Source organism: Pelodiscus sinensis, chromosome 13 (genome assembly GCF_049634645.1).
Source record: "Pelodiscus sinensis isolate JC-2024 chromosome 13, ASM4963464v1, whole genome shotgun sequence".
Classification (NCBI taxonomy): Eukaryota; Metazoa; Chordata; order Testudines; family Trionychidae; genus Pelodiscus; species Pelodiscus sinensis.
Genome location: NC_134723.1, coordinates 45,796,551 through 45,804,895, shown reverse-complemented (window position 1 = coordinate 45,804,895; position 8,345 = coordinate 45,796,551).

The window sequence follows — 8,345 nt, the reverse complement described above, 5'->3', positions numbered from 1 at the left end:
CTGCGATAGAACTTATGGTTCAAGAATCGGCCTTATCAGCTGCCTGAGGGTGCACAACTCCCATGGAAGATGATCACACCCAGCAGCGAGTGATCGCCCATCATTTTAATTCTGAGCTTTTACTGATGTCCCCAATTTCCTACTGGCCCAAGCCTCAACAGCCACACCGCAGACAGCCCCCTCTCACCCCTCCCGTAGCCAGTGCCATCTCCTCAGTTTCCTGCTGCCCTAGATGGGTGATATGTCTCCCCACCACCCCACGTCTCCATGAAGCCCCCTCTGGCGATGAAGCCTGCCTCTGAAGCATCCATGGACTTCTCCGCCTGGAAGCAGGGCACTCTGCCCCTGCAGACAGTTGGGGAGAGGCAGGGAGGAGCTAGCCACTGCGGGGCAGGGTATGAGATGGCAAGGCGTTGGGCCCTCAGTCTTGTGGGGCTCCGAGCGCTGTAGATATAGACGGGGGCTGGGTTTGGCTCTGGAGCGTGGAATGGCACGTCGGGCGCTCCCAGCAACGGGCTTCTGTGTTGTCCCCTGGCGGCAAGGGGATGCGGTGGAGACAGCCCCTGCTCCTTCCCTGCAGCCCCCGGACGGCCCCAGATGCTCAGAGGCAGTAGGAACGAAAGGCCCTGAACACAGCTGCCTGCTCCATTGGGCACAGCCCAGCAGGCCCTGGCCTGTGCCCTCCGGGGGCTTAGTTGTCATGGTGATTTCCCAGTTCTAGATGGCAGCCCAGAGCACTTGGGAGATGGCGAGTCAGCAGCAGCCAGAGCATCCCCCCGGCTGCCGCTGGCCAGAGCTCAGATGCTGCGTCTGGCCCAGGTTGACAGGCCCCTGGGAACCTCAGGGCTGGTTGTCGGTGTCCAGCTTGGTAAACGCCATGGGCTGTGGGTAATGCAGGCAAGGGAGGGCATTGCCTTCCCCAAACTGCCTACAGCCGGGGAGGGCTGGGTCCGTGGCGCGACAGTCCTGGCCCTCTGGGTGTCAAGGGAGGATCAGGCTTGAGGGCAGGGATTGGGCGGGGCTTGGCTGGGGAGGAAGGCTGTTGGAGGGGCGTGGCCTTGCGAAAGGGTGTGGCTTTGGATGGAAGGGGCGGGGCTTGGGCTTGCCTTCCCTAGCTGGGCATTCACCTGCCACCCAGGGTAAACACTGCTCTCTGAGCCCTGGCACAAGACGGGATGAACATCACTCAAATCAGGTTAGAGATGCCCACCAAAACCCGCCCTGCGCAGCTGGCTCCACCCGCTGGCCCTGATCACATGGCCCAGGCCTCGGTCTTTTGGTCTTGCCCTAAAAGACTGTGGAGACGTAAAGAATTAGGCATCTTATTCCAAGAGCGATGGGGTCAGATCCCCAGCGGGGCTAAGGCAATAGAGCTCCGTTGGTTCACACTAGCTGCAAATCGGGCCACGGGATCTGGAAACGATTCACTGGGATTAGCCACCTGTGCTCCCGTCTGATGCGGTTTCCCTGCATGGAGATGCCACCATTGCCCATTCATCTTCAGAGAGCATCATCCTCTTACGAGGGCTGGCTGGGTATATTTCCATGGGCGTTAGCCTTGCACAGACACTTGTGAAATCTCTGCCATTCAGAGCCAGGCCTGCCTCAAAATCTGGCATCCCGCCTGCTCTAAGGGCCGGGGGAGCTCTCCAGATGAACAGGTTGCTCACACCCACCTCTCTCCTCAGAGCTGGCTGTTCTGAGCACCCCACTTCTGAATCATAGTGCGGTAGAGCCTGGAGGTCCATTTAAGATCTGTGGCCAGGATGCTCCATCAGCACATGTGAGGAGCGACGTGGTTCCGTGGGAGTTGTGTGACCGAGGTCAATTGCACCAGGATTTGCTTAAAAAAACGTACAGTCTATCATACCTGCCTTTCCTCGCCTGCTGGCCTCCCCTTTCGGCAACATTTTGTGTTAGGCTGAATTTTCCCTCTTTCCCCTTTAAAATTCTCCCCGTCTCTTCATTTTTTTTTTCTTCCTTGGCTGTATAATTCTGACATCTTTTGAATCCCTGCATATTCCGTTTTCATCTCTTGCACCACCAGCACGTTCTGATCATTGAAACATGAGTTCTTTGCATACTATTCCTGCTCGACACGAATTTGTGCATGCTCCCTAGAAAGACAATTATTCTCCATTAGATGGTGCATTGTGGTTAGTGAGTTATGGACATGCTGCTCTGAATAAAGGCAGCAACGCACATCATACTAAGAGAAGGACAAAAGGCAAGAAACAGCTTTTCTTTGAGTTGGACCCTGGTATTGATTTATCTATTGTGGGCCAATAGGTACGCCAAGTTACTCTGGATTTACACTGGTGTGTCGCCACTGAAGGTCACTGTAACAGAGATCAGAATTGTCCTGGGGGTGTCTCTTTTTGCATACAATGAATGTGGGTAGGTCGGAACAATAGCTTGGATTTGTGAAATTCAATCCTAGATCCAAATCCTTGGAATGGGTCAAACGCAAAACCTCTGATCCACAGAGGCTGGGATTTCAGGGCGTCGGCAGTCCAGATCTCAGCCTGAATTCCCTGGCCTTAGCTCATCTCTAGCTGAGTCTGAGTAACACAGCAAGATGTCACCCCAAGCCGTGTGCTGGAGAAATCCTCAGGCAGTGCCCGTCTAGTCTACCCCATGCGTGCCACCAGGAGCTGATGAGCTCTCGATTATTACTCATGCATTTTAAGTTGAACTAAAAAAAAAAACTTAGTCTGTATCTTCAAAAACAAGGAGTCCTGTGGCACTAGGAAACTATTTCAAAATGACTAAAATCGATGTAATAATTCCCCAAATAAGTATTTCAAAACAGCCTGCTCTCACTACAGGGAAGCCTCAAAATTAGGCCGAGGCAGGCTCTGTGAATGTGGACACGCTACCTTGACTTAGAGCCCCAGGATGCACTGGGGAACAATTCGTTTGAATGACCGGGGAAGTCGTTATTTTGAAATAGCAGCACTGGAGCATCCACACGACTGCTGTTTGAGAATTAGTGTTATTCCCCGAGGAAAGCAGGCGTACAGATTTTGAAATAAGTGGCCTGTTATTTTGAAATAACAGGCTTGGTCATGTGGATGCTCTGCATGTTATTTCGAAAGAAGGAAGGTTATTACGAAATAGCTCCTTAGTGCAGTCCAGGGCTTAGAGACTAACAGATTTATTTGGGCATAAGCTTTCGTGGGTAAAACCCACTTCGTCAGATGAATTGGAGGGGAAGTTACAGAAGCAGGGATCTATATAAGGGAGAAGTTATGTTAATGGAGCTAATTAAATCAGGGTGGAAGTGGCTCATTCACAGCATTCGGTGCCGAGATGGGTCCAGAGTGGGGAAATCGCCAGTAACCGTGGCACGCACTGAGTGTCTCATTAATTTGCACCGCAGCACCGGTGCGACATATAGCCAGTTTATGTATTTGCCACGCCACCCGTCCGGTGCGGATCTGGCAGATACAGGGGCTAGGATCTGAGGTTTCATGGCATCAACATGGGACAGTCTTGAGCAGAAAGCAAAGAATAAAATCGCACCGTGCTACTGATTTTCCAAGACACACACCTCAGGGCAGTGCCCGGTCTCCCCAGTAGGTGCAGAGAGGTGGGTGGCTGCTGGGTACGGAGAGCGTTGGAAAGCCACATGCTGCCACTGCGTTCCTGGGAGATCAGGCGGTATCTCCCCCGTTACAGAAGGGGACACGAAGGCAGAAGGTTCTAGCTAGGAGCAAGGGAGTCGACAGTGACCGATCCTGTCCCATTCGGCCCTTTCGTTCCGAAGCATCCCCCTGTGCAACGTTGGCAGACGGCAGGTGGTGTCTGCATCCCGGGGAAAGCAAAGCGACAAATCCCATCTCCAGGTGCAGCCATGACTCCCTGTCTTCGCTGGTGCTTGGGGTCCAGAGGGCAACTGATGGGCATGATGAATGGAGCTAAACACCAGCTAATGGCCACCTGAACTCTCTTACCAGCCCAGAGGAATGGGGAATAAGTCCGCCCCCAGAGTCGGGCTGGCTCCTGGGCCAATGCTGAAGGATTCCTGCCTTTTTGGGGTTGTTTTCTCAGATGCTTGGGCCCATGGCTGAGAAGGTCCCTCGGTTTGACAGAAGCTGACTCTGGGATCCCCTCTCTCCTGCTCCGTTTCTGATTCTGATCCCTCAGCTCCTCGTTGGCAGAGGGTCCCGATGATTCCTGATCTCAGAGCGTGATCCAGGGACAAAAGGGTCCTGCCGCCAGCCTGGGAAACACACAGGCTTGCTGCAGGGAGTGTTCCAGAGCGGTTCCCCGGGGCTGGAGGCCGAGCAGGCAACCAGCGTCTTGTGACTGCCCTGCCCAGCTTGGCCGGGAGCCAAGACAGGACCAACTCTGAGCTGCCCAGCCCCGCTCCAGCTCCTGTGCCAGACAGGACTCTTCTGGCTGTGTCGCAGAGGGGATTGTGGTGCCCTGAATCCTCTCTCGTCCCTTGCAGCGATAGGTCGAACCTCTCTCGTGTGGGACTCTGGCCCGGCAATTTCCCAGGTCCAGAGCAACGTATGTGCAAAGAGTTGCCATGTATGTGCGGAATAAATATTGATATGTGCACCATGGCCTTCACCGATGTGCACCGTCCATAGAAATACACGCTACTGGCTATGGTCAGCTGGGGGCGCTCTGCCAATCAGCTGGGCTGTGCCTGTATCTCTCCTGGGTTGTATTTTGCTGTAGTCGGGCCCTCGGATGAGGAATATTCCTGGTGCCCAGGCCCCAGGGGCCCCTGTAACTCGCCACTAGGGATGTAAAATCCTGTTTAACCGGTTAACCCATTAAACGTATGGTTTCCCATTAAAGGGGGTAGGTGGGTCTCCCCACTGTAGACCAGGGCTGCTCCAGCCCACACTGGTTAACCAGTAGGTCATCCCTAGTCACAGCCAGTGACTTCCCCGCCGTGGCTAGCCCTGCCCTGGCTCCAGCCCCTGACACGGCCTCGAGCTTCCTTGCTGGCCATGACAGATGCTTTGGAAAGATTTTGATTAGGTGAGAAATCTGCCTCCCTCGTGCTGCGCCAAGTTCTGCCCCAGGCCGGATGCAGCTCTCGTGGAACAGCAGTGGGGGTTTGTTGTCACTGGCGAAGCTGGCAATGGGGGGAGACCGTCCACGCCGCTGCCTGCGACGTCTAGAAACACACAGGGCCTGCCCCGGTGTCGGTCTGGATGAAAGCCCCGGACTTCTCGGGTGCGTACTCTCCCCTGGGAATACGGCCCCCAGCACACAGGGCGCTCACTTCCCGCCACGTGCGGGGAGCAGGGACGCCGCCACTGGGGGTTAGCCAAGGTCGCGTCATGCATGCCATCCTGCCTCCCGCTCCTCTCCCTCTGCGTCTCTGCCCCACCCAAAACGGCTGCGTGACTCCGCGGCTCGGGGCGGGCGGGCGAGACAAGGCCTCTCAGCCCCGGATGGAGGTTTTCCAAGGAAGGGCCGGCTCCCCTCGCCGTGCAATTTCCTCTAGGCTGCTCCTTTCGTTAATGATTAATGGAGAACGTGACTGGTGAGTCACTTCACCCCCCTCCCTCCGCCCCCGCCCTCCGCGCTGCAACGGGGAGAGAAACAGCCAGGCGGCCTGCTGCAGACAGCCCTGCACGCTCTGCTGACGCCAAAGCTCCTCCAGGTGCCCATGAACAGAGCGGCTGGTACCAGGACTAGCGAGGGTGCCCGATTTACATCCACTTCATGAAGGACACGGGGGCAGCAGAGTGGACTGTCCAGTGTGACGAAGCTCCGAGGAAACGCACTGGGTCCTGCGCTTCCTGGCGGCTTGGCTCGCCTCAGAGGTTCCCGGCAGCCCATGGTTTTGGGCACCGGGCGTGGGGCGTTAGTTTGCTGTTGGCTGAGCTCTTCCTATCACTGGCCCGCGTATAGTAAAACGGGGAATAAACTCCACAGTCCTCCTCCCTGCATGGAAACGGGGAGGTGGGTGTTGGGGGGAACCGGGACCCACCTTCTACTCCGGGGGGTTCCAGCCCTGGGATAGGAGCTGCCAAAGTGGTGGGAGCGGGAAGGTGGTTTGGCTCCCGTGGGGGGTGGGGCCTCAATGGAAGGGGCGGGGCCTACCGTCACTGACCACCTATGCGGCTGTGGCACCGCCGTGTAGCCGTGTCCTGGCTGTGGCTGGGCCGTGCGGAGCACTCTCAGGGGATGTTACGGGGGACACGGTTCGGAAAAGAGCAAGAAAAACGAGGAGGGGTTTGGAACGGTGCCATGTGAGGAGAGATTACAAAGACGGGGACTTTTCAGCTTGGAAAAGAGGAGACTAAGGGGGGATATGACAGAGGGCTATAAAATCAGGGCAGGTGTGGAGAAAGTGAATAAGGAAAAATTATGGACTTGTTCCCTTATGTGGCGGCGTATGCACGTCCCTCACAGGAGTGAGACTATTCCGCAGTCAGGACGCCGCCTCATTGGCTGCAGGGTCATTGGCCAGCTCTCTAGCCCAACGGTCCCCAGTGCGGTGCCATGGCGCCCGCCGGGCCATTTCTGTGCGCCCGCAGAGTTATCGGGGCCGGCCTCACCCCTGGGCGCACTGCGCATGGACGGTGCTGGCCCCTGGGTGCGCAGCGTATGGGCAGTGCCAGCCCCGGGCGTGCACCACATGCGCATTTACGTGGCCCCACCCCTGGTGCACGGTGCAAAGGCTGTGCCGGCCCCGGGTGTGCAGCGTATGGGCGGTGCCAGCCTCTGAGCACACGGAATATGGGCGACGCCAGCCTGGGCACACGGCACAGGGGCAGTGCCAGCCCCAGGCATGCAGCACATGGGCGGCCCTGCCCCCGGGTGCACAGCGCATGGGCTGTGCCGGCGCGTGGCGTATGGGCGTCCCCACCCCTGGGTGCGTGGCACAGGAGCAGCACTAGCCCCGGGCACGCAGCGCATGGGCGGTGGCGGCCCCTCCCCCAGGTGTGCGGTGTATGGGCGGCCCTGCTCCTGGGTGCACAGCTCAGGAGCGGCGCCAGCCCCGGGAGTGCGGCACATGGGTGGCGCCGGCACTGGGCGTGCGGCGTATGGATGGTTCCGCCCCTGGGCATGTAAGCGGCCCCGCCCCCGGGCACCCGGCAGCCACAAAAGGTTGGGGACCACTGCGCTAGCCGGTAAATATCCCCGTGTTTCCGGGTTACACCGAGTCTGTAAGCAGCCCTGCTCGCAGGGCAGAATGACCCAATGGCCAGAGCCTGGAAGCAGCCCTCGTCACAGGGTAGTATGGTCTACTGGCCAAAGTCAGTAAATAGCTCCAGTCTCGGGGCAGCACAGAGTCAGTTAGTGGCCCTTATCGCAGGGCAGTGTGGCCTACCGGTCAGAGTCTAGAAGCAACCCTTGTCTCAGGGCAGTATGGCCCAGTAGCCAGAGTCAGTAGGACTGGCTAGTGCCCTGGTAGGGGACCCAGGCCCACCCTGCTCCACGGGGTCCTGACCCAGGCCCTGTGAGCAGTATCGGTCTGCCACTCTCTTGGCAGGGAATCCGGCCGAAACACGCAGAGTGTACCTGAGTGGGGCGGGGGGGTGCTCCTGCACCCTCCCTGGGCTGCTGAGGGTCGTCCCATGTAGTGGCTGGTCTCCCAGCTCCCCGGCAGCGGCTTGTCTCTGGGGCTCTGTAGCAACGGTCTCCTGGAACTTCAGTTCCCGCTGTCTGGATCGCTGGCTATTGCAGCTCTGGAGGTCCTTCCCCTTCGCAGGCCAGCCCAGACTGAGCTGCTCGCTTGCTTTTTATGCTGCCCCAGCACTTGGAGCATGCCCAGTCTGGTTGAAGGGGCGGGACTTCCTCTGCTCACAGGGTTTTCACCCCTTCTGTTCCAGTGCGGGCTATGCACACCCCATCAAACCATAACATAAGAACTAGGGGGTCACCAAATGAAATCAATAAGCAGAAGGTTTAGCACAATCCAAAGGAAGTTTTTCTTCACATGGTGCACAGTCAATCTGTGGAACTCCTTGCCAGAGGATGTGGTGAAGACTAAGACTTTAACAGGGTTCAAAAAAGAGCTAAATAAATTCATGGAGGTTAGGTCCATCAATGGCTATTAGCCAGGATGGGTAGGAATGGCGTCTCTAGCCTCTGTTTGTCAGAGGCCAGAAATGGATGACAGGAGAGGGATCACATGATCTGTCTGTTCACTCCCTCTAGGGCACCTGGCATTGGCCACTGTCGGCAGTCAGGATGCTGGGCTGGGCTGACCCAGTTTGGCTGTTCTGATGTTCTTATTGTGCCAGAAAAAAGGTTTCCAAAGATCCCCTAGCAGCAGGAGAAAACTGAGTCTGCAAAAGAGCGGTCGTCGCAGGCTACCAGAGCCTCTGGGATCACTTTTGAGGTGAGGGCTTCTTGCTGCTTTG